This window comes from Chinchilla lanigera, unplaced genomic scaffold, assembly GCF_000276665.1.
Source record: "Chinchilla lanigera isolate Chin_1 unplaced genomic scaffold, ChiLan1.0 scaffold00019, whole genome shotgun sequence".
Lineage (NCBI taxonomy): Eukaryota > Metazoa > Chordata > Mammalia > Rodentia > Chinchillidae > Chinchilla > Chinchilla lanigera.
The window spans coordinates 1,982,265-2,006,311 of record NW_004955420.1 but is presented as its reverse complement, the minus strand read 5'-3'; the positions used below and the strand labels follow the sequence as shown (position 1 = coordinate 2,006,311).

Genomic DNA, 24,047 nt, shown 5'->3' with positions numbered 1-24,047 from the left:
TGCATATTGTTATCTTTAAATTAGTCACTCAGAGTACAGTTGTCCAAACAATATTCGCACAAACCTTTCTTTTCAATGAACTATGAGAAATTAGTAGTATAAATGTCTTAAGTATCTTGTGTGTGTGTGTATATTTTTACTTTTCTCTTCCTTCTTTTCTCCTTTCCTCCATCCCAGTTTCTCTTTCATTTTAAACAGAGAGAAACTCAAAATATAAATAAGGAATAAAATAAAGGAGAGATGGTAGGAAACAAAGCGGCAAAAGTTTTGGAGATAGGAAAGAGGATCATTGGAAGGGGAGAGGGTGGAGTGTGGGTAGTAAAAGGATAATGGTTATTATATGATCTATGTGTACCATTTCCTCAAAGGAATAAAACTATTATGTACCACAAGCATACACAAATAAAGATTCTCATTCACAATGTCTGTTTTACCTTTTGGATCTTATTTACTCTTTCAGTTTCTTACACTAGGGAGACAGTGCATGTTTACACATGTGAGTCTGATTTATTTCACTTATGAGTATGATCTCTAGTTGCATCCATTTACCTACAAAAGCCTTGAATTTATCTTTCTTTACAGCTGAATAATACTCCATTGTATAAAAATACCACATCTTTTTTATCCATTCCGGAAAGAAACTGCTCAAAAAGAAAAGAATAAGTGGGATGGGGGAAAGGAGAAAAGAAGGAAGAAGGATACAAGATACAAGATAGCTAAGATAACTGTACTACTAATCTCTATTAGTTCATTGAAAGGAACAGTTAGTGTTTATATTGATTGATCAATCTTGCATACCTGTATCTGGTAATCTGAGCAACTATTTTGAAGATAACAATATGAAATACAATAACTGTTGTTAATTTCCTATCATCTTGTTTTGACATTCCTTATTGTTTTTATTTTTTTATTATTCTCTTTAAAATAAACAATGGAAAAAGAAAGACTCCTACAGTGTGATGACAGAGAAGGGGCTGTTTCCTGTTTGCCATTTTGTTGCGGATTCTCCTAGAGCAGTGAGGCTCTCCTGGGTCTTCTTTTGAAAGGACCTATCCCTGTGAAGTCTCTGCCCTCATAACCTAGCCACCTTCCAAAGTTTCCACCTCCAACACCATCACCCCGGGAGTTAGGCTCTTTGAACTTGGGGAGACCATTAAGTCTGCAACACTGTATTTCCTAAAACCCTCCTCCATCTTTCCTTCATTTTTCTCCATGATTTTGTCACTTTATCCTTGTGATGCTAGCTTAAAATTTTAATTTATACTCTTACTTGTTAATTTTATTTTCTATGCTATTCAATCCACTGTCCATTGATTTTGGTAGTGCTTGCACCTCTGCAATTATGTTTTCTGTACAATTTCTTTTTAATTTATGGATGTTTCTTTTTCTGAATGCTTGCTCTAATGTTATAAGTATAAACTTCCTTTGAACTTTGTGAAGAATATAGATGAGAAAATTCCTTTTATCTTGAAACTCAGACTTCCATCAAGGTATGCCTAGATGCTGATTTCTTTTTATTTGTTTTCCCTTGGTTTCTAAGATGGTATTTTAAGCCACAGGCTGAAATACAGCTTCAGCTTACAAATGTTCTTTTTGAGGTCTTAAATGCTCCAACTTCATTTGTCCAGCTCTTTTCTTCAAAGCCGGCATTACCCACAGGACAGATCCTCACTGTCTGTTTCATATCACTTACCTCTCCGATGCATCTCTCTCTTACCTATTTCCCCTTCCTATGTGCTATGGAAGAAGTCACCAAACTTGTGAACTCTAGTGATGGTCTCTGCCTTGTTGATTCTGTTCCCCAGGGCTCTGAGTCCAGTACATTACTCCACAACTGGGTGATTAACTTCAGAATGTCTATTCTCCTTTTATTTCTGTCTCTTCTTAACTCTATTTTTACTAATCAATCTACCTTTTATCCTCTCTTTCTTTTCTGGTTTTTTGAGACAGTCTGGCTGTGTAGCTGAGGCTACTCTTGAACTTGTGATGATCCTCCTGCTTCAGTCTCCTAAGTGCTGGGATTACAGGTGTGAACCACCATTCTAGGCACCACTCATTTCATAGTGTACCTGTATTTTTAAAATTAAGAGAACAATACAAATTAATCTAAAAAATCTATGTTCCTGGTATAAATACTGCATATGTCTACAGCATGACTTTCCACTACCCTTTAATACTATTTTAATTCCTTTGTACTACACATTGTCCAGTGAGGTTATGATATGGTCTGCTATTTGTCTCTTAATACCCATTTTTCCAGTATCTTGACTTTCATTGCAAATACTTGTAGCGACTCCTTAAATGGGAAAAGAAGGCAATCTCAGGGAGTCAGGTTGTGAAGACTCCTGGAAAGACGATTTGATCTTCTCTTTATTCACTCATCCCTTTTTTAGTAGAATTATAACTTGCATATAATAAATTACAAAACTTCTAAGTGCATGGCTTATCAAATTTTAAATGTGTATGCAGTTATGTAAGCACCATCCAGAACTAGAAAATTAATATTTCCTGCAATATGTGAAACTCCCTCATGTCCCCTCCCAGCTAGTCTGACCTCTGTCACTGTATCTCTGTGGGTTAGATGTGATGGCTTTGAATTTCACATTAAGTACATACATGTATATTAGCCAGAAAGGTAGGCCATTTAAATCTTCCTCAGGAAAGAACCCCCACAAGAGTGCAGTCTACCGACAGTCTCCAGAGGCATGTCCCTGAGAATCTGCGTTGGATTTGAGGCAAGATCATGCACTTCCTGGGCTGTGCTGGTCAGTGTTGAGCATGGTCATGGCGTAAGATTTGCCCTTTCTGGCCAGTAAGAGACTCCGCTACGGGTAAACTCTGTACGCAACCTCAGCGTTGACTGCTCAAGACTTTCCCAGAGCTGTACTGATTGCTGAGGCTCTTTGATGCTTCTTTCTTTAAATGTCAGCTTGTGGCCTCCCTATGCCCACTTTTGTCATTTGTGCTTCTCAGTTTTGGCACCACCCTACTCTTCAGTCTTGCTTCTTTTGCTCAATATTATGTCAATAAGAGTCACCCATACTTCTGCACTTAGCAGTAGTTTATTTTTTCACATGGATATGGGTAGTCTAATATTTATATTTTTGTTGTACTACAAGTTTTTTAATTCATATGTAAAGCTACTATGATCATACACACATATATTTTGGTAGACTTAAATGCTGGTTTTTGTAGGGAAGTGGAATTTTGGGTTATAGAGTGTATACTTAGCTTCAGTTTAAGTAGATGCTGATGGTATTTCCCAAAGTTTTTTTTTTTTTTTAATCAATTTATCCTACCAACATTTTCGGGGGGGGGCGGTTCCAGTTGGACTACATCATTGCCAGCTATTTGCCTTTTCCTGTGACCAATAATGTTCATATGCTTATTGGTCATTTGGCTATTCAACTTTGTAATTATCTTTTGTTAAAATCTGTTACCCAAGCTAGGTGTGGTGGCACATGCCTGTAAGCCCAGTACTCTGGAGGCTGAGGCAGAAGGAACACGGTGAGTTGGAGGTCAGCCTGGGCTACAGGGTGAGACCTGTCTCCAACAGCAACAACAACAACCATAACAGCAACAACAGCAGCAGCGGCAACTTTTACCCATTTCTACAGTTACATTGTTAATGATTTGTCGGAGTTTTAAAAAATAGTCTGTATGTGGATCTTTTATCAGTCACATCCATTGGGAATGGATGTGGGTTGCCTTGTCACTTTCTTAAAATAGTCTTTTGATAAATATAAATTCTTCATTTTAATAAAGTTCACTTTTTTTAACCCTTTATTTTTGGGCTAATGCTGAAGTTGGTTTATTTAAGAAACTTGACCAAACAAAGATAATGAAGACATCATGTTTTTCTGAGAATATTTCTTAGTTTACTTTTCTCATTGAAATCTGTGATACATTTGAAATTAATTCTTTTGTACATTTTTCCAGTTTTTACTTTTTATCAGTCCCTGTTTGTAGTGCATGATGACCACACTCCTCCCGGGGGAGTTGGACCTGTACAAAACACCTCTGAATTCTTTTTTTTTATTCATCTTCTTCCCCACCCTACTCCCTTCCTTCTCTCTCTTCCATCTCCTGGTCCCCTTCCACTTTGCAAAAGTGGTACCTCCCTATTTCCCAGTATCTCTAGTTTTGTTTTCAATTTGTAGTTTGGATTTCTCATATGAGAGAGCTTGTGTGTCTTATTTGTTTCACTTACCATTATGATCTCAAGGTGCATCTATTTTCCTACAAATGACTCAGGTTTGCCACAAGGATATTAATTAATTATATGAAGGAGAGTCAGTTTTTTAAAAAGTATAGTTATTTAACTTTTGGTTTTGGTGGTGGTGGTGTGTTATGGTTGATACATTGTGTCAACTTGGGGAGTCTAGAGGTTTGGCTAAGTGACTCAGCAGGAAGCCAGGGTGCTTACTTTGTATACATCCTGAGCCTGTGGAAGAGGAGGGCATGGAGATTATGTGAGAGCTACACGCTCCTTAGGTGGGGGTAGCCTGTTTACAATGTAAGGGAGGGAAAGAAGCTGCTGGCCGGGATTCCTCCCATTTGCTCTGGCTGCTTTGCTGTTTGGCTGCCATTCCCCCCTTTGCTCTTGTTGCTTTGCTATCTTCTGCTTCGGAGCCAGCCAAGTATGGACTGAAACTGCCACAAACTGTAAGCTAAATAAACCTTTCCTTCCTTAATTTTGGGCATTGGGTATTTTGTCTCAGCAACGAGAGAAAAGTAACCAAGACATGGTGGTACTAGGAATTGAATCTAGGGCCTTTGCACTGAGCCACATCCCCAACCCTTTTTTATATTTTATTTGGAGACCAGATCTGACTAAGTTGCTAAGTTACCCAGGCTGGGCTTGAACAGGTGATGTTCCTGTTTCAACCTCCCAGAGTGCTGGGAGTACAGGTATGGAGCACCATGCTCTGCTTAAACGTGTGTGTGTGTGTGTGTGTGTGTGTGTGTGTGTGTGTGTGTGTGTGTGTTTGGGGGAAGCACTCTGCTGTCTGACAGATTTTCTGAGCCTTTCTGAGCTTGTTGCTGGTGTGTGACACAGCTGGCCTGACCCAGCTCCAGGCCAGCGTCTCTGCTCTGGTGTCCGCTGCGTCTTCGAATCCTGCAGCTGCCCTGACAGCTTGTTTCTTGTGGCAGCCATTTAGGCCTTGCCGTCAAGCCCAGACCCACAAAGGCTGTGAAATTCTCCAAATCTTTGGGAATCATCCATTAACACAATTTCTGCCATGCACAGGTTTCTGCTTGAAATATTTGCCACAGCTTGTCAGTCGAGCTATCCTCAAATTCTCACTGTGGCTAGAGCCAAAAGAGTTACTGATAGGGCCTGCTGTGGGCTCTGCAGCCTCCTCTCTCCAGGTCAAGCTGCTCTTTTAGTGGTTGGCAAATTGGCCCTGGATGTCCTTCTTTAATCTCGTCCCAACTGCAAAAGATTTAAAAGAAATTCTTTGAAGTTTCTGGCATTTGTATGGTTTCCTTCCCTAGCTTCCAGCACTCATTTAGGGTTTTACATATTTTAAAATTTTCTAGGTCATATTGGATGGAACTTGGAAGCAGGTGGTTGAAATATGTGCTCTCAGCCTTCAAAATTTCCCCTAAAATGTAGTGGAATGGTTTTTACTTTCAGTTTTAAGAAGATTGTGGTGAAAGCTTGTTTAATGCTAGCAGAAAATGTTACTAATTACTGATAATAAATTTATTAATTAATATTTGCAATTAGAACTTACTATTCATTTATTTACCTATTTGTTTATCATATATTGTGCTTCTTTTAAAGGAACTTTTTATGAAATGTATTTGAGATATTGCTGTATATCAAATTTTACATTACTTATAAAAGTTGCTATTGTAATAGGAACCTTTTTCCATGTTATTGATAATTTTTCTTTTGCATATGTATTATAATACATTTTTTACAAATTCTCAGATGCATCCAGACACATCTTTAGGTTAAAATATGTTATAGAAATAGAGAGAAAGGAAAAATTATGGAAAGATATGCCCTGGACTGGCAGTGGGTAGGGGTGTGGGTTAGAGTAGGAGGGAGGGAGTGTTACACGGACTGTGTTAACTTCTACACTGTGTGCTGGCGTTGTAACTCTGTGAGTAGAGTGCGTGCCTGGCCTGTACGATGCCCTGGGTTTGATCCTCAGCACTGCCAAAGGAAAAATGCTTTTAAAAATAAAAGTGTTCTTAATTTCACGAATTTTTCCAATTAATAGTTATATCATATTTCTTATCTAGTCTATAATGTTGCATATTTAGGTAACTTTTATTTTTTTCCTGATGTAAATGCCTTTGCTCTTAGGGGGACAGACACACATGCACACACACACACACACACACACGTTTAATATTCTTAGAATTTATTCCTTGAAGTAGAATTTCTCCATAAACACATCACAAGCCAACTACTTGATAATTTTCCAGAGTATTTTTTCATTTTCTAATTTACCAACAGAGCATAAAATTATCCATCTGCTTAAATTATAATTAGGTTTGGCAGTTTATGATTAAAAAGTTTAAACTGACAGAGGCTCAGATACCTAAAGTTAACAAAATTTCATAAACAAGACACAAAAGCCCTCCTATTTTGTGAAGTCTGGAGGTAGAAAAATAGGATAATATAGTATCCCACGAAGCAGTTAGCCTCCTGGCTTCTCTGTGTATTCCACTGTGATGTCCATCCTCCACAATATGATTGCTGGAGCTCTGGCCACTACATTCCTGTGCCAGGCAGAAGGAAGGAGGAGCATGAATACCAAGAGTGGAATTTCTAGCAGTTGAGCTTATTTTCTTCAGGATGCCATTAGGAGGTCCAGGAACACTTTGACAGCCCAGTAGTTATATCTTGGCCATGGGGTTACACCTGAATATGAGAAGGCTAGAAAATATCGCCTTCTGGTAGAGCACATTGCTGCTTCAAAGTCAGGATTCTGTGAGGAAGTGTGAACTTTCATTCTGATAGTCAGCTTTGTGGATTAAGAAACATCGAGCAGATCAGTAAAGCACAGTCTGGGGTGTGTTTGAGTACTTTGTAGAAGCATGGTCTCTATGTAGTCCTTTACCCATTCCTCTCTGGCACTGTTCCCCTTCTCTGCTACTGGACAGCCATGCCATAAGCAGCTTTGCTGTTCAGTGCTTCTGCCCCGAGGTTTCTGCTTTGGAATTTGCCAACCATAGCTAGAATCTTCTGAAACCACAAGCAAATTAAACCTTTTCTCCATTAAATTGTAGATGTCAGGTATTGGGTTCCTGCAACAGGAAAGCTGAGTAACTTAGTAAGCGGGAGACATGGGCTGTGCATGGAAAATGAGCACACTCTGCCTCACCACAACGTCTACCATCCTACTCTCTTCACAACTGTCTTCTATTTTAACTTGAGTTGTTTTTGTTATTAGTGGGCCTTCATATTTTTGTGCATACATACGTGCTGCATGTAGAATTCTCCAGGAAAAAAGATTGTGAGATGGAGATATGTAAACAGGAAAGTTTGTGTGGTCAGAATCTTTGTTGGAAGGGAAGAAAACAGTACTGGAAGGGAGAAACTTTGGGCTGAGGGGCAGTTTAAACAAATGTCTTGAGTACACTAGTGTCTTGGTTACTTTTCTGTCATTGCTGAGACAAAATACTCAATGCCCAAAATTAAGGAAGGAAAAGTTTATTTAGCTTACAGTCTGTGGAGGTTTCAGTCTATAATCAGCTGGCTCCAAGGCAGGGTGGCATGGTACAGGTGCAACACTTCAATGTGGCCCAAGACAGCAAAAGCAGCAAGGGCAAAAGAGGGGGGAAGCCTCTTTTCTTCCCTAATACTGTAAGCAGGTTGCCCCCACCCAGGGGCATGTAGCACCCGCATTCTCTCCATGCCCTCCTCCTGCACAGGCTCAGGATGATACAGAGTAAGGATCGGGCCCTACTCAGTCACTCAGTTAACCTTCTAAACTTCTCAAGTTGACACATTGAACAACATCCCAGAGCAATAAGGGCATGTCCTTCTCTCCCCAGGATGTAGAACTGCTGATCACTTAGCCACACCTCTAGACTCAAGCTGACACAATGTATTAACCATAACAACTAAATAGAGGAAACTTGGAGATAGCTCTATAGAATTGTTCTGAGTTTAAGTTTAGGCATTTGACTTATAACCCACCCTGGCCATCATTGGTTGAAACTTGCCTGGGGAAAGGGAGTGAGTGTGTTGGTTAAAGTGGTTTTTGTTTAGTCAAAGCAGTTCCTGAAGCTGTGGGAATAAGTCCCTCTTTCTTTCCTCTGGTGGTTTGCCTGTTCATTTCTTTTGCTCAACATTATTTTTACAGAGCACTTTCGGCATTCTTTTTATGTAACTATTCCCTCTTATGATATGCTTTTCAAAATTAGATACTCATATTTGAATTTTACATGTGTTAACATAAACAGCACATGTGCTTCAAATTTCTGTCTTCCTCTCTTTTTAACAAAGAAATAAATCTTTACCTACCCAACAAAAACCTAATCCCAATCCTTGATCATTCTCTTTCCCTTTAGAAATGATTTTAATCCTATTTGTTTCCCTCTCCTGCATAGCTATCTGGCCAGTAATTAATTCTTAAATTATAATAGATTGTTACAATTTTAATAAATAACTAATTTAAAATCTGTTAATGATGATTCAAAATAAGCAAGGCATCAAATTTGTAGATACAGTATTATGCATAGCTTTTCTTGCAAATTGTAATGAAAAAGCATTTCTTCATGAAACTACCTTTGCTGATTGTATTCTCATTTTTATCCTTGTCCTTCCTATTAGAAAAATTAAAAGTCATCACTTAGCAGACATACTAAAAGGAGTGGAAAAAACTCACTTTATAGGCCAATGAACAAATCACTTTAATTTCTTCCACAATGATTCCTTTCAGTCAGAAGAGAAATTAAAGTAAGGTAGAGCTCTAGGGAGAACAAATAGCTCTGCATTTGTTAAAGAGCAAGAATGTATGAATAAAAAAGAGAAAAAACTCAAATTATAAAAGTCAGCAGTGAAATTACTACCAACTTTGCATATGTAAAGGTAATATGAGAACACTACTATGTCAACAGATTAGATAACTAGATGAAATTGACAAATTCATAGAAACACAAATTATCAAAGCTGACCCAAGAGGAAATAGAAATCTGAATAGATTTGTAACAGTCACAGAGATTAAATGAATAACAAAAAAATATCCTATGAAGAAAATCTCAGGTCCAGATGGCTTCATTGGTGAAGCTGTTGATGTATTTAAGTGAGAATTAATACAAATCCTTCACAAACTCTTTGAAAAACAAATAGAGGAGGAAATACTTCCCAGCTGATTCTATTTGAGTGGTACTGCCCTTATACCAAAACTAGACAAGGTCCTCACAGTGAATAAAAACCCTAGAGAACAAGATTCTTTATGTATATAGATGAAAAAATCCTCAACAAAGTACTGAAAAAATAATTTTATTAGTACATTTTTAGATATACATAATGATATACATAATGATAGCATGTGGAATTTGTACCTGTACATGTTATATCATGATTCTTTTTCTTCCCCCTTAAAAAACAGAAGGATGACACATTGTGACCAAGTAGTTTTATCCCAAGAATGAAATTTGGCCCAACATACAAAGAGCAACTGATGTAATACACCATATTAATAGAATAAAAAGCCACACATTATCACAATAGCTGCACAAAAACATTTCGCAGAAATCTAACATATTTAATAATTAAAACACTAAAAAAAAAGAATATATGGGAACATACTCAAATGAATAAAAAGACATCTCCAAAAACCTACAGCTAACATCATGCTTAATGGTAAAAGACTGACAGTTTCCTTCTATGATCAGAAAGAAGATGGGGATATCTGTTCTTGCCACTTTTTATTCAACATTGTACTTGAGCTTTTAGCCAGGGCAATTAAGCAAGAAAAAGAGAGAAAGAATGAAAGAAAAAAGAATCCACACTGTAAAGGAGGAAATAAAGCTACCTCTATTTGCAAATAAACTTGTACATGGAAAACAATCCACTAAATGAACAGATAAACAAACAAAACACACATTAATATACAATACCAGAAAGACTATAGACTATCAATAAATAATCTAAAAATAAAATTAAGAAGTTGATTTCATTTAGAATAGTATCAAACAAAGTGAAGTAGGAACAAAGTTAAAAAAGTAGAGGAAAAAATATTTCCCAGCTTCTCAGATGAGAATGATATTAATTACCCTTATGCCAAAACTAGATGAGGCTTTTACAAGGAAAAAAGACAAAAGATCAACATCAAGAATGGTACACTGGAAACTATAAGACATCACTGAAAGAAACTAAAGAAGAATTAATTAAATAGAAAGACATCTTCTGTTCTTGGATTGCAAAACCTAATGTTCTTATGACAATAATACCCAAATTGATCTATAGAATAAATGCAATCACCATCAAATTCCCACCTCTCCTTTTTTTTCCAGGTAAAACTGCAGGTGTTGACATAAAGATAGATCAGTGGAATAAAACTGATGATTCAGAAGTAAATTCTTATATTTATGGTCAACTGATTATTCACTAGGATGTCAAGATAATTCAGGGCAGAAAAAAAAGGCTTTTCAATAAATGGCCCTGAGACAACTAGAAATTCACATGTAAAAGAGTGAAGTTGGGGCTGGGGATTTAGCTCAGCGGCAAAAGCGCCTGCCTGGCATGCGCAAGGTCGTGAGTTCGGTTCCCGGTACCGGAGAAAAAACAAAAACAAAAACAAAAAAACGAAAAACAAGAGTGAAGTTGGATCTCATGTCCATACTGTCTATAAAAATTAACTAGAAATGGACCAATGAGATAAAACTATAGAACTCTTAGTAGAAAGCATAGATAAAAAATTTTGGGACATTTGATTAGGCAACATTTTCTCAGATGCAATATGAAAAGCATAAACAACCTTCAAAGAATAGGCAAACTGAACTGAATGAAATAAAAAAGATTTGGATATTTTAAAGACATTATAAAGATACTTAAAATACAACATAACCAATTGCAAGAAAATATTTGTAAATCATATGAGCCTAATAACCAGGATATACAGAGAACTCAGATAATTCGCTCATAAGAAGGCCAACATTTGGATTTTAAAATACAGTGTATGAATAATATTTCTGCAAAGAAGAGATACAAATGCAGATAAGATGGGAATGTGCTCACTATTAGTCCTTCAGAGAAATGGGAATCAAACCCACCATAAGAATCACTTCATACCCTCTGTTTGATGACTACAATGAAGAAGAAAAGCATTACTGGGTGTGGAGAAATTGAATCCTCTATGCTGTCAATGGGACTTTAATGCAGCGGCTTTAAAAGCCAATTTGATAATTACTTAAATGGCTAAACATACAGATTATGAACCAGTAACTCTATTCATGAGTAAATACTCAAGAGAAACAAAAACTATGTCCACATGGAAAGCTGTACACCAAGATTCATAACGGCATTGTTCATAACAGCCAGAAATTGCAAACACAGATATTCATCAACTGATGAGTGGATGAACAACAGTAGTATATTCATATACTGGAAAATTATTTAGCCCTGAAAAGGAATGAAGTACTGATAAACGGTGCAATATGATGATGGCTTGAAAAAATTATGACAAGTAAAAGAGAATCAATCATCAAAGGCCACATATTGTATGATTCCACTTATATAATAAGCTCAAAATAGGCAAGTCCATAGAGAAGAAGTAGGTGGCAGTTGCAGGCACTGGGGTTAGAGGAGACAGGGAGTGGCTGTGAATGAGTATACAGCTTCTTTTTAGAACAATGAAATTAGTTATTGGTGATGGTCACACAAATTTGTGTAGATTGTAAAAAGTTCTGAGTTTTCCATTTGGAAAAAATAAATTTAATGGAATATGAATTTTGTCAGAGTTAAAATAAAAGCAAGCATCTAGGTGCTGTGAAAGGCATGCAGGTATGCAATGGAATCCCAATTTTATTTGAAAATGGCATAGGAAAAAAGCTAGAAGATATATTAAGGAATTCCAACCTCTGGACCATTCTCATCTCAATTAATATCTATTCATATTTATTTTCTATAGTAGGCTAGCTTACATTATATATCATAAAGAAATGGAAAAACAGAACTAAGAACAAATGAACAAATCTAAAATTGTCGTTGCTAGTAGCTTTCCTTTCTGATGGGAAAGGAGATGATAAGTAAATGTTTTATAGACTCCATTCCTCAGACAACGACAGCTGGTATGACAGTGTCCTGCCTAAAACCTAAGAGGGAAAAAAATGGAAGTAGATCTAAGTATAAACATGTGAATTTAAAATGTCCCGTGTTTTGGTTATGTTTTCTTTTAAACCAAAACCAGTGTTTTGGTTCAGTGAAAGGTGAAGACGAGGGGTAAGTGCGCATCCTGTTCAAGCAGGTTTGTGTGGGCAGCGTCTTTGTCACCAGTGAACCCTTCAGCCACAGTACAGAAGCTGGAGATTGAAGAAAAAGAAAAAAATTATAATGCCATTGGATAAAAATGTAAGAGTCTCCTTTCAAGGTTTATTTCAAGATAAGTCCTTGTAGAGTGTAAAAACTTTCAGGAAGTTTTTTTATTTAATATATTTCAGTTAGGTAGTATGACTTTTGAAACTTACTTGTCTTCCAGCAATGTGTGCAAATGGGCTTGTATATGGGTGTGTGTCTGCGTGCATTTTACACACAAGATGCCTGTCATATAGTCACAAAGAGAATGACTCCTCACATCTCCACTTGACTGTGACAGTGTTGGGGATTCAGTCCCCAAAGGCCACCCCATGTTCCTGTTGTTCTAGATAACGGTTTTGTAACTTATTCTAGGTGAAAGAGGTCAGACACTGACAAGTGTTCTCCTGTCACTTACTATGTCCTATGGACTGTTCTGATGGTTGAGACGGATCCAAGGGTGAGGCCTGGCATTGTCATGAGGGTACAGGTTTCTTTACATGCACGGTGACTACCATGGAGAATTAAAATATTACTCTTCCTAAGAGAGAGAAGGAATAGAAAGATGGTCCCAGGACAAGATCAGCCAGGCCAGAATTTGAGGTATGATCATGAGTACAATTCTGCTACAGATTTCTTGTATTTGGACTCTTGGAAGCAATTGTTGAGAGCCCCGATGGTTTTATCTCAGTTTTTATCTCTCAGTGGGCTGTAAGCACAATGAGTACAGTATGTAAAAAGTACTCTACAGTGTGAGAAAACCTCCTCTCTACCCCCTTTTCCAGACCTATTTCCCTGCAAGCAACCACGGATGCGAGAACTACACGGATCTCTGCAGAGATGTCTTCTCCAATCAACCTCAACTCTGACTAGAGAATGTTACCCCATGGCCTTGTGTGAATGATGCTACAGGGAACAGTGGAGCGAGACAGTGAAAGGAAATGTGATTTCCCAACCTGCTCCCTCTTCTTAAGCCTGCTGGACAGGAGCTGTATGACTGCCCGTGGAAGGCAAGTAGCTGTCCGGGAGTTTGAGTAAGTGGCAAACACCAGGATAAGCAGAAGCCCACAGGTGGCCTGGGGAACCCACTGCACACATGAGGATCAGACCCTGTGTCTCCAAAGGTGCCCCTGGAAGGGAATCCTTGAAAGGATGCTTTGGAGGAAAACCCCCATCCCTCACAAGGGGAGGTGAGCCCCTTGGCACCCATAGGTCAAACCAGGAACCACTATATCTTCCACAAATATACACAAAAGAAGCATTGCCAAGTACTAGAGCTGCAAAATTACTTTTCCTATCACCTTTGCCTTCTCTTTGCTCTCTCTGTGACCTTTCACTTCCTTCTATTTCTGCTCTGCCCCAACTTCTTTATTAGGTCAACACATGTGCTTCATTTATTACTGTATCATTTATCTTTATCCCAGGAAGAGTCTAATTTTAATAGAAATGAGAGTTCTCCTTTAACTCTCCAATGATACAATTTTGTGACTATTTAAGGCAAGTCATTTAACCTTCCTGAACCTTAGTTCCCACATCTGTGAAACTGATGACTACTTACATACTTCCCTAGATTGCTGAGTGAAGCAATTATAAGACACTCAGCAATGTAAAAAATAACATTAAAAAGGTTTGTTCATCAGTCTTCTCTCTGTACTTCAGGAAGCTTTGCTGCTAAAGAAGTGGCCAGTCTCTGCTTTGTGTTGTGGGTGCTGAAGATGGCACTGAGGCACATTCTCAGTGCAGCCAGGTTTGGAGAAGACACACTGCTGCAGAAGTCTGTCAGTCTCTAGAGGACTTCTTTCTTCCAAAGAAAGAAAAATAAGGTGGTGGTGGGGTACAAGACAGGGCTTGGAGAAGCAAGGGTGCTTCAGGACAGCTGCTAGTGCCATTTGGATCTGCTTCAAACCACTAACTGGCAATGAATTTGGATCTACTTCAAACAGGAGTGAGGAGCTTTGGGCTCTCAATGGGATGTGATGACCAACAGCAGCTTTAGAATACTTTTCCTGTAAGCAAATGTATTAGTCCATCCTAGGTTTCAATAACAAAAAGCCTGAGGCTGGGTACCTTTCAAAGAAGAGAGGTTTATTTATCCCTCAGTTCTGGAAACTGAAAGACCAAGAACAGGTAACCTCATCTGTTCTGACTCCAGTGAGAGCCACCTCAGTTGGGTCACAACATGGCAGACAAGTAGAAAGGGAAATGGATACTCTTAGAAGAGAGCATGTGTGTGGCATTTCTGCTCTTTAAAAAATTTGGATCTAGCAAAAAAACTAACTTACTGTGTAAGACCAGTGTATCAGTCACTGTTTTACTGGAGAAACAGCTATAACACATGATATACAAATGTATAAGAAATTAGAAGACTGGCTTACGATGGTCACCCAGAATTGGATGTGGAAGAGTGCAGAGGGTGTCTGCACATTGGAGACCAAAGAATCCAGTCCAAGCTGTGGAGCTCACTGCAGCATCCCGGGCAAGTCCATAGCAGGAGGCCTGAGGGGTCTGCGATGGAAGGCTGAAGAGTCTACACTGGCAGGCTGAAGGATCCACACTGGAAACCAGAGTCTGTGCTAGAAGGTTGAAGAGTCTATGACAGACACTGAAGGCAAGACTGGAGCTCCTCTAAAGAACAGAAGCAGATCCATCCTTCTTCATTTCCCCTTTACACCATCCAGGTGAGGAGCTGCCCTAGGTTGGGTCGTCTTTATCCTTGGGTGTAGAATTGCTGAGCATATTTAGTTAAGTTTCTCTTAATTAAATTTCTTAAATTGACACAGTCAATCAACCATTAAAACTAGCATTCATTCCTGCTGAGAGAAGATGGCCTTGACCTAATTGCCTTCCATGCGCCACCTCGTAAAGGTCCACTGTCCCTCACTCTACATTGGGAACCGAGCACATGCACCCCTGGGGAACAGGCCACATACAAACCATCACACTCTGTGGAGCCAAAGTAAGTGGAAAGCAAATCAAATTAAATCTGTACACTTGTATATCACACTTTCATACAGATATGATTTTTGTTTTCCTTTTCTTTAAAATTTCAAAAATTAGTATGTTTATTTATATAACCAGAAAACATAAATTTAAAAGATAATTTTAAAGTAGAAGCAATCTAATAGGCACAAACGTAGAAATGGCAATATAATTTTGAATCAAAAAAAAGGTAAAATGAAGACTATGAAAATTAGTGTGAAAAGATGAATGCTATAATGATACAAAGGATGATCAAAACAAAAGGTGAATGTTCAATTCAATTCTATTAATTAATTAATTTATTTTGGTACCGGGAATCAAACTCAGGACCTCGTGCTTGCCACGGTGCTGTGACGGTGCTGTGCAGATTCTGTGCCACTGAGCTATAGCCCCAGCCCTAATTTTAAAAGTTAATTGAAGTAAAGGACACATTGCCGCTAATCGTTTTCAAAATAACCCCCTTTCACACATGCACCTCATGGGTCTTGTCACTTTCTGAAGCAGCTTTAGAAGCCCTTTCCACAAGTGTCTACATGATAATCAAACATACAGTGAATGCAGCCCAGTGCCCTCCAACGGAGGGGCAGGCTGGTGAAAACATTGCAGTGTGTCCTCATCCACCCTATTCACCGGATGTGGCAATGTGACACTTCCAGCTCTTCCCCAAAGTCAAAATGACCATAAACGGTGAATGTTTTGAATTAACTAAGTACACCGAGGCAGCCCTGACGGTGCAACTAAAGGCACAGAATATGTCTATACATAATGTACAGTATGATGAAAACTGTATAAAATACATATGTAATAACTAGAAAGGAATATAGAAAAATACTGTGTTCTGAAGGTGTTTTAAAACATATGAGCAATTTAAAAGTTTCCCTAATTAGTAAATTTTCTTTAAGGAAAAAAATAGTTTTTAAAAAATATTTTGTAGTGCTGGGGATTAAACCCAGGGCTGTACTAACTTGCTGAATTTCTCAGGCTGGGCTCAAATTTACAATCCTCCTGCCTTAGCCTCTGAGAGGACTGTGTTTACAGGCATACACCATCCTGCCCAGATTTTAAGGCAGTCTTACTGTAAATTGTTAAAATTAGTACTAAGGATTTTTTAAACTAATAACTATTAAAAAAAAAAAAAAACAACAAAAAAAAACAAAACCAGGGCCTTTACACTGTGCTGCTGAGCTGCATCTCCAGACACTTTTTTTTAAAGGCAGAGTCTCACTAAGTTGCTGGTCTCGAACTTACAATCCTCTGCTTCAGCCTGCCAGAATGATTATAGCTATGTGCCACCATGCCCAGTTTAAAATTTTAAAGATATAATACAAAGAATGTAACTTTTAGAAAACAATTCCTAGAGACAAACACAAGAATAAAACAAATCCAAAATAAAAATTGTTCCTTTGGAATGGCTTCTGTGAAGTGGGAGGAATTTGGGACCAAGATGGAAGATGGAGGGAGTTCTCATTTTTTTCTTGGGGCCCGCAGGACGATATGGGCCTTGATCTTCCAAGAGTGAGCTGTATCTTACAGATTACTGGGACTCATGCTGCTCTCCAGATGTATTTACTTTATGTAATCCTCAAGGAAACTCCAGTTTAAACACACTGGCCTCATCTCTGCCTGTTGTGGAGCAAAGCAAGATCTCTGTGGTCATTTTTGGGGAGAGAAACACTGCATGGGGCCAGAGTGTGTTGCAAGAAGATGAATCACAAGAAAACAGAGTCAGAAGCTCTTGACTCAGTAATTCCCTTCCCAGTAAAGAGAGTGTTCTGGTGAGGATATCTGAGTCCCCGCACGTTGTTTTTGCTCTTGTTGGAGGCTTTTCCCATCAGATGTTAGACATGGGTGACTGGAGTCAGAGGCCAGGCACATGCTCTGAACTTGCTAACTTTGTGCTTGCTAAGTGGTCGGCATTTGTTAGCAGGCTTCAGTTCTGTCCCAGCTCAAAGTGAGACACCCAAGCTGTGCCAACTTCTCTTAATGACTCAGCCCCTGCAGATGAGGTTGAAGATTCCGTATCTCAGGCCCATTCTTAGTAATGACCTTTTCACCCACAGAACCAATCATCTGGTAGATTGCCTCATCTTCAAAAGCTGTTTCATCCACATCTGCTTCTCCATCCAGCTACTGGTGCCTGAGATCCCCCATGATTTTATTTCTGGATTATTGAAGGAGCCTGGGAATTGATTTCTCAGACTCTGTTCTTAGGAATTCTACCCCTAAACTAGCAGAGTACTGTTGTAAAACATAAATTTGACCATGTTGCTCTCATATTTAAAAATTTTATGGTCCTTCATTGGTCACAGGGTATAGTCCAAGTTCTTAGTGTAAAATTAACAGCTCTCTAAAATTTCTCCCATCTCCATTTCCAATTTTGTCTTTTACCTCTGACTCATTTTCTAGGTCAACAGTATTACTTGAAGGTTGCTTTCATATTTCCCTTTTTCTTCCTTGCTCTTCTCTTCTCTCTTTTATTTTCATCTTTTTTTTTTTATAACAATAGAAACAACAAAACTTTCCATTGGGCTGGGGATGCAGCTCAGTGGCAGAGCACTTGCCTAGCATGTATAAGACCTTGGGTTTGATCCCCACTGCCACCAAAAATAAATAAAAATTAAAACACCATAATCCTAACAAATAATAAGTTTAATATCATTGACAACATTTTGTTCTTTCTTTCTTTCTTTGGTACTGGAAATTGAACTCAGGACCTTGCACTTGCCAGGCAAGCACTTATACCACTGAGCTACATCCCCAGTCCTGTTATTTCCTTGTGTACATGCCAGTTCTGGGCTCTAAACATTTTTATTATTCCCCCTTTAAGGAAGCAGAGGGTTAGAAAAATCAAGACATATTTTCCTTATTTTTCACTGTCATCTCGCAGATGTCACCTATTCTGTTAACCACAGGTGAGAAGATGTGAAATTTAGTTCTTACTTGCCGAAGAGCAAGCCGCCTACCTTTCTTGACTTTTTCCTGACTCAGTATACTGATTTTTCTTTCAAACCCTGCCTTCTGGGCCTGGTTCAAGCATGGTGCAATATGCCTCTCCCTTTTCCTTGGCTGCACCGAATCTTCAAAGTCATCTAGTCACACAGGCATCGGCCAAGATGTTCATCCTGCTTGTTCCTAGAGCAGTATTCTGGCCCAGCCACTGAACAGCCACCTCTGACGTCGACTAATGTGAATCTACCTGGTTTTGGGGTTCCACTGGGCCACTTTTGGGGGCAGAGATGGTGATGGTGGTGTGGAGTAGTGTTCAGGGCTGAGGAACCCAACCGAGGCTCCCCGTTCTTCTCAGAGGTGTTGCCTTTCCCCAGAGCTTGGCTGTGGAGTAAAGCCCAGAGCCCTCGCTTTGGCACCTGCCGTCCATCGCCCTTCTTGCTTCCTAACTCTCTAGCTCTGATCTTGTTCTAGTCTGGGTCCTTTTGGTTCTGTTAACAGCAACAACAGCAACAACAAGCCCTATGAAATATGAGAAGATCTCTTTTCTCTTCTTCTTGTTTCCTCGCTTCCTCCTGAGATGAAGAAAATCTAATCCGGTGTCTGAGTGGAGGGAAGGATCAAGGCAGGGAGGGAAACACCGGGGAAGTTATTCATATTGTAAAAAATATTCTTCTGACACATAGCATAGATACCATTTTAATTTCTGCTTTACTACTTAGTCTTTAAAATTATAATTCTTAAAGCTTATCTGATAGTATATTTCCTAAGTTCTGCCAGGGCGTGGGGTTTGTTGTGTTCTTTGAGTGTGAGGAACTGCCACAGCCACCCGTGACGGGGCTGGCCCCTTCGCAGAGCATTGGGAAACGAGCTCTGTGTGAAAGGTGGCTTTCAGATCCCTAGCAGCTTCTTTTTATTGTTGCTAACAGTAAAGCTTAGAAACATGAACATATATTAGACATATTTAGTGAGTTTCTGTCCCTGTTTATATTGAGCAAGGACATTCCATAGTCACATGCTCCCTAATGCTTTCCGAGCAAACATTTACCCTACATTTTCGTTCAGTTTATGGGTAGAAAACATCAAAAGAGAGAACCGTAGACATGCAGAGATCTGGGGGAACACAAGATAAGAAGATGCGATGTGCTCTTTAAGAACATTAGTTTGCTGGTCCTGATGTAATATCTAGGCCGCACACTCTGAGTCCAATGGCTCAAGTTCAAACTTTCATGACACTTTATTTTGTTTGTAAGTAACATGATATAATGCAAAACACTGTCATTTCAGGACGTTCTATATAAAGTAAACTTAGAAGTGGCAAACTTGGAAGAGAAGTGAGGGGATCAAGTCAATTATTTTGAAGCAGGCTCTACATAGCAAACACAAGCTCTCTCCTTAGATTTTATATTTGGGCCAGTGGATGAGCACTTGGAGAAAGATTAATAATCCACTCTCAGCTACCGCAGGGCAGCGCATTGATGTCGGGCACAGATGTGGAGTGTCTAGCAGTCTTTATTCCTGTTTAGGTACTGTCTCATCTCTGGGACACAATACCTGACACCCATAACTCTGAGGAGGAAGGGTTTATTTTAGCTCTCAGTTTGCAGAAGTTTCACTCCCTAGTCAGCTGGCTCTAAGGCACAGTGGCATGGCAGAATTGGCATGGCAGGGGAGAAAGAGCTCATGGCGTGGTAGTCAGGAAGCAAAGGGAGGTCAGTAGGAGGGAGGGAGATACAGCCTTCTAGGCCACACGGTGACCTACCTCCCCTAACTAGGCTTTACCTCCCACCATCACATTAGCCGTAAACTCTTCAGGAGACCAACCCATTGATGAGTATCACACCCCCATGATCCAATCCCCTCCCCAAAGCCCCACATATGAGTACACGAGACTTTGGGGACATCTAAATACAAACCATAACTCCCTATGTGAGTTGTGAGCAATTTACTTAATTTTTCTAAATGCTAATTTTCTCATTTTAAATACCAATAACCATATTTACCTAGAGGATTAGAGACAATGTAAAGTGCCTAGCACATAGTAGGTATTCAGTCAAAGGCTGCTACTCATGTTAATATTCCCTCCAAAAGCACTTAGGAACATGAACAGGGTGATTATAGAGGAGAGGTGAGATTACAAAAACAAAACAAAATTAAACTAAACACCACCAGCAGATCACTTAGCCTGTGATGACTGTCCTTTTGGGAGTTTTAAAAGGTGGTCATTGCTTTATTTCATGATATTACCATTCCCCAGGCCCCACAGAGTATTGAGTGACATGTTTATTAGTTTGAGTGATTTCGTTTCTTGGTACTTCAGAATTTTGTAACACTCTAATGTGCTATTAAAGATTCTCTAGGGAGTTACAAAGCCAGGATTAAGATTTCCTTTAAAATAGTAACAAAAAGTAAATAAATAAGGTATCTCTCTCTTACACAGGCAGAGTCACACTAACATCCAATAAGTGACTGGCTGCAAATCTAGGCCCACAGTGAGAATGCTATTTAACCACCTCACTTCTTCCCTCCATTTTGGTTCTCCATCCCTGCCTCTGCTCAACCAGCAGCGGAGATTAAAAGCTGCAGTTCGACTGTAAGCAGCTGTCTTGGTGCAGAGGGGGACCTGGCAGTGGGCAGGGATGAACAGGAGCTAGCAGTAAGCAAAGAAGAAAAGTCAGAGTGAGGACCGTATCCTCCGTAAGATTTGGGGAGGGCTCTAGATAAAGGGAGACAAGGGCCAAGCTTGAGGTAGGGGGAGGTGGCAGACGTGGGCAAGGAAAAGGGGAAGCTGAGTGTGTGCCCCAGCTTCTCCTAATACCTACAGGAAAGTTGGTTCCAGCAGTGTAACCCACAAACCTTCTCTTGAATAATTTCTCCAAAAACCTGAGTACCTACCGAAGGCCCAACTGCAGCACAGATGTTCTTTTTTTAATTTTATGAAAAAATAAAACAAAATTTCATAACAAAATAATAAGAGAATAACAACGATTAATACACTATGTATCACTACCTTGAAAATAAAATACAAGACATAGACCAAGAAGATTTATACAAAAATAAACAAACATAATAACAGAAAAATTTCTTTTCAACAAATTAAGATAAACTAGTAGTATAAATGAAACAAATTAGCATATATATTAAAATATTTTTGAAACAGCAGAATAGATAATTTGGGGAAGTATCTGAACTTCTCCATACCTCCTATTTATCTGTCTTCTATTTTGCTCTTTATTGTGTATAATAGCATTTTCTGTTTCTCATATGAGAAGCCATGCACTAAGGTTGGTAACTCTGACCTGAGAATATTGTAATTACATTTATGGTCAGGCTTTCTCGGGACCCTTAATACTCTGCCAGTTCTGCTGCTAGTGATTTGAAAGAATCTGTAGAAATTATTTTATCTGTTTTGCTCTCTGAATCTTCATTTGTATTATTTTGTTAAACACATATTTGTGTAGCTCTTATCAGAAGCTGAGTACTGTGATAAATCTTGATGGTAAAATGGAGATCAAGAGAGATGTGGTCTTTGACTTCCATCCTCTCATTATGTAGTGGAAGCATGACTCTCACACAGCAAGAGCAAACAACTAAGCTAAATAATTACAAAGGGTAGTGAGTTCAATGAGTGGTGCGGAAAGCCCTGGGGCGGAGGCAGCATGATGGACAGAGGCCTTTCTAGGTGGGCATGCGGAGTGACTGTACAGAACAGGGGGCGCCGGTGAGAAGGGACCCTGGGGAGGAACCCAGCGGAGCCCCGCCCTGGACCCTTATGCATGGGAAGGCCAGTTCATGGGCCATTTGAAGAGTCTGGGAGACCTCTGCAGGAATCTAAGTGGAGGTGAGATGATGCATGCATGATTTATAAAAATCTCCAAGTTGTTGTCGCTTTGAAAATTCTACTGTTTTGACAATCTTCCAAGTACTTAGGGCCAAGTAGTCCTTTTACTATAAGAGGACTTCCTCCAACCTCTAAAGTAGTCCTTGGATTCTCAGAGAAATCCCTTCCTGAGATCCTCTGACCTCTTCTCCCATCTCCACCATTCTCCTGGAACATTTGCCTCTCTCCTCGGCGACAGGTGCCCACATCTGAACTTCGGGGCCTCTCCTTTCAGGTCCTGTATCCAGGCATAGCCTTGCACATTACCGGCACTTGATTAATTCTGTTCCCGCTTGCACTCCGTTCCCTGTGAACCTGGAGTGTCACCTGACTGAAGAAGCTGTTAGCCTTGGAGTAATAATTCACAGTAATTCTTCTCCATGAAATCACTTACTTTCCCATCCAATTTGCTCAAGAACTTCTTGTTAAACTCCTTTTCAGGGAAGAGAGAAAGTATCCAACAAGGATATATATGGTGTGCTGTCTCTCCCACAAATATAAAGTTGTTCTCTCCAAATTACGGCCTCTGTAGACATTCTAAACCCTTTAGGCTTAAGTGTTTTAAGATACCCAGTGAGAACACCACATGGCAGAGACTGTAACTGCAATGTCTGTTTTCAAGTAATTCAACTCATGGGATCTGAGCAAAGCACGGGCCTTTCAAGACTCAGTTTCTCACAAAAGGATGTATAATCTCTTCCTCATGCCTTCATTCGGTTTGGCAATACACGGTAGCCATCGTGTGGCTTTGGTGTACTACACTTTGACATGACACAAGGAGAAGGCACAGCTCTACTGCTCTTGGGTACATGCAGACCATTAGTGCCCAGAGCAACCTTTCCCCACAGCTGGTAAAAAGCTTTCAGATTCAAACATCTCTTCTTTTTTCCTCTCATTTGCCAGGAGAGCTGTAAAAGTCAGCCTTTTAACTTCTTCACAAACAAAGCCCCAGGTGAATCAGTCGAAGCAGAGTGGATGGCTGCTCACGATGAGCGTGTTACCTTCATTACCTTCCTTTCTGGGTGGCAGTTCAAGGAGGTGCCTGCACAGCGGACAGATGAGCTGTGTTTTCACAGTTGAAAGACAGACGGAGTATTTAACTGAAACAAGCAAATCAAGTGAAAGCTCAGTTTCCCTGTAGTTTGAACACTTTGGGATGATAAGACTGGATTGTTAGGTCCAAAATGAGGACTGTCAATGGCATACACCATCTTTTAAGAGTGGTAATGCTTATAGGATAGGAATTTTTTTTTAAAGAAACAAAACTTCTTTTTTTGCCTTTTACACTTATTTTCAACTTTTCTAAAGTCTCCCCTCCAGTTTTTCCTGTAGGATTATGTCTATGTGGTGGGTACTTTTAAAATTTCAGACTCTTCAGAATTATCTCTTAGTTGTCTTTTTTTTTTTTTTCCTCAGAATGTTAAGTCCCCCTGGTAATGTCTTACAATCTATTTTCCTTGAACCTATAAGAACCTTGTTAACAGTGTGATATGCAGCAAACCAAACATTTGTGTAGTGTCTGTCTGCCTAGGAGATAAAGCTGTTCTTGCAATTAACATCCCAGAAGATATCAGTAGCAACCTCCTTTTGATTTAGGGACTCAGGAAGGTTGCCAAATGAATGGGGGCAGGTGGGGAGAAGAGGAAGAAGAAGGAGAAGGAGAAGCAGAAAGAGAATAGGAAGAGGAGGAAAGGAAAAGAGAGGGACTGAGAGAGAGAGAGAGAGAGAGAGAGAATAGAAACAGGAGAGGAGAGG

At 39.4% G+C, this 24,047-nt stretch overlaps 1 long non-coding RNA gene across 1 annotated transcript in view; it reads left to right on the top strand.

Annotated features, from left to right (window-relative positions):
* Positions 1 to 23,272, top strand: part of LOC106148317 — a 31,297-nt gene extending 8,025 nt beyond the window's left edge. Inside the window, exons 2-3 of the long non-coding RNA XR_001233657.1 lie at positions 13,273 to 15,443; positions 23,196 to 23,272. This is a non-coding gene — a long non-coding RNA (uncharacterized LOC106148317). The remainder of the gene's footprint in view (positions 1 to 13,272; positions 15,444 to 23,195) is intronic.
* The last annotated feature ends 775 nt before the right edge of the window (positions 23,273 to 24,047 follow it).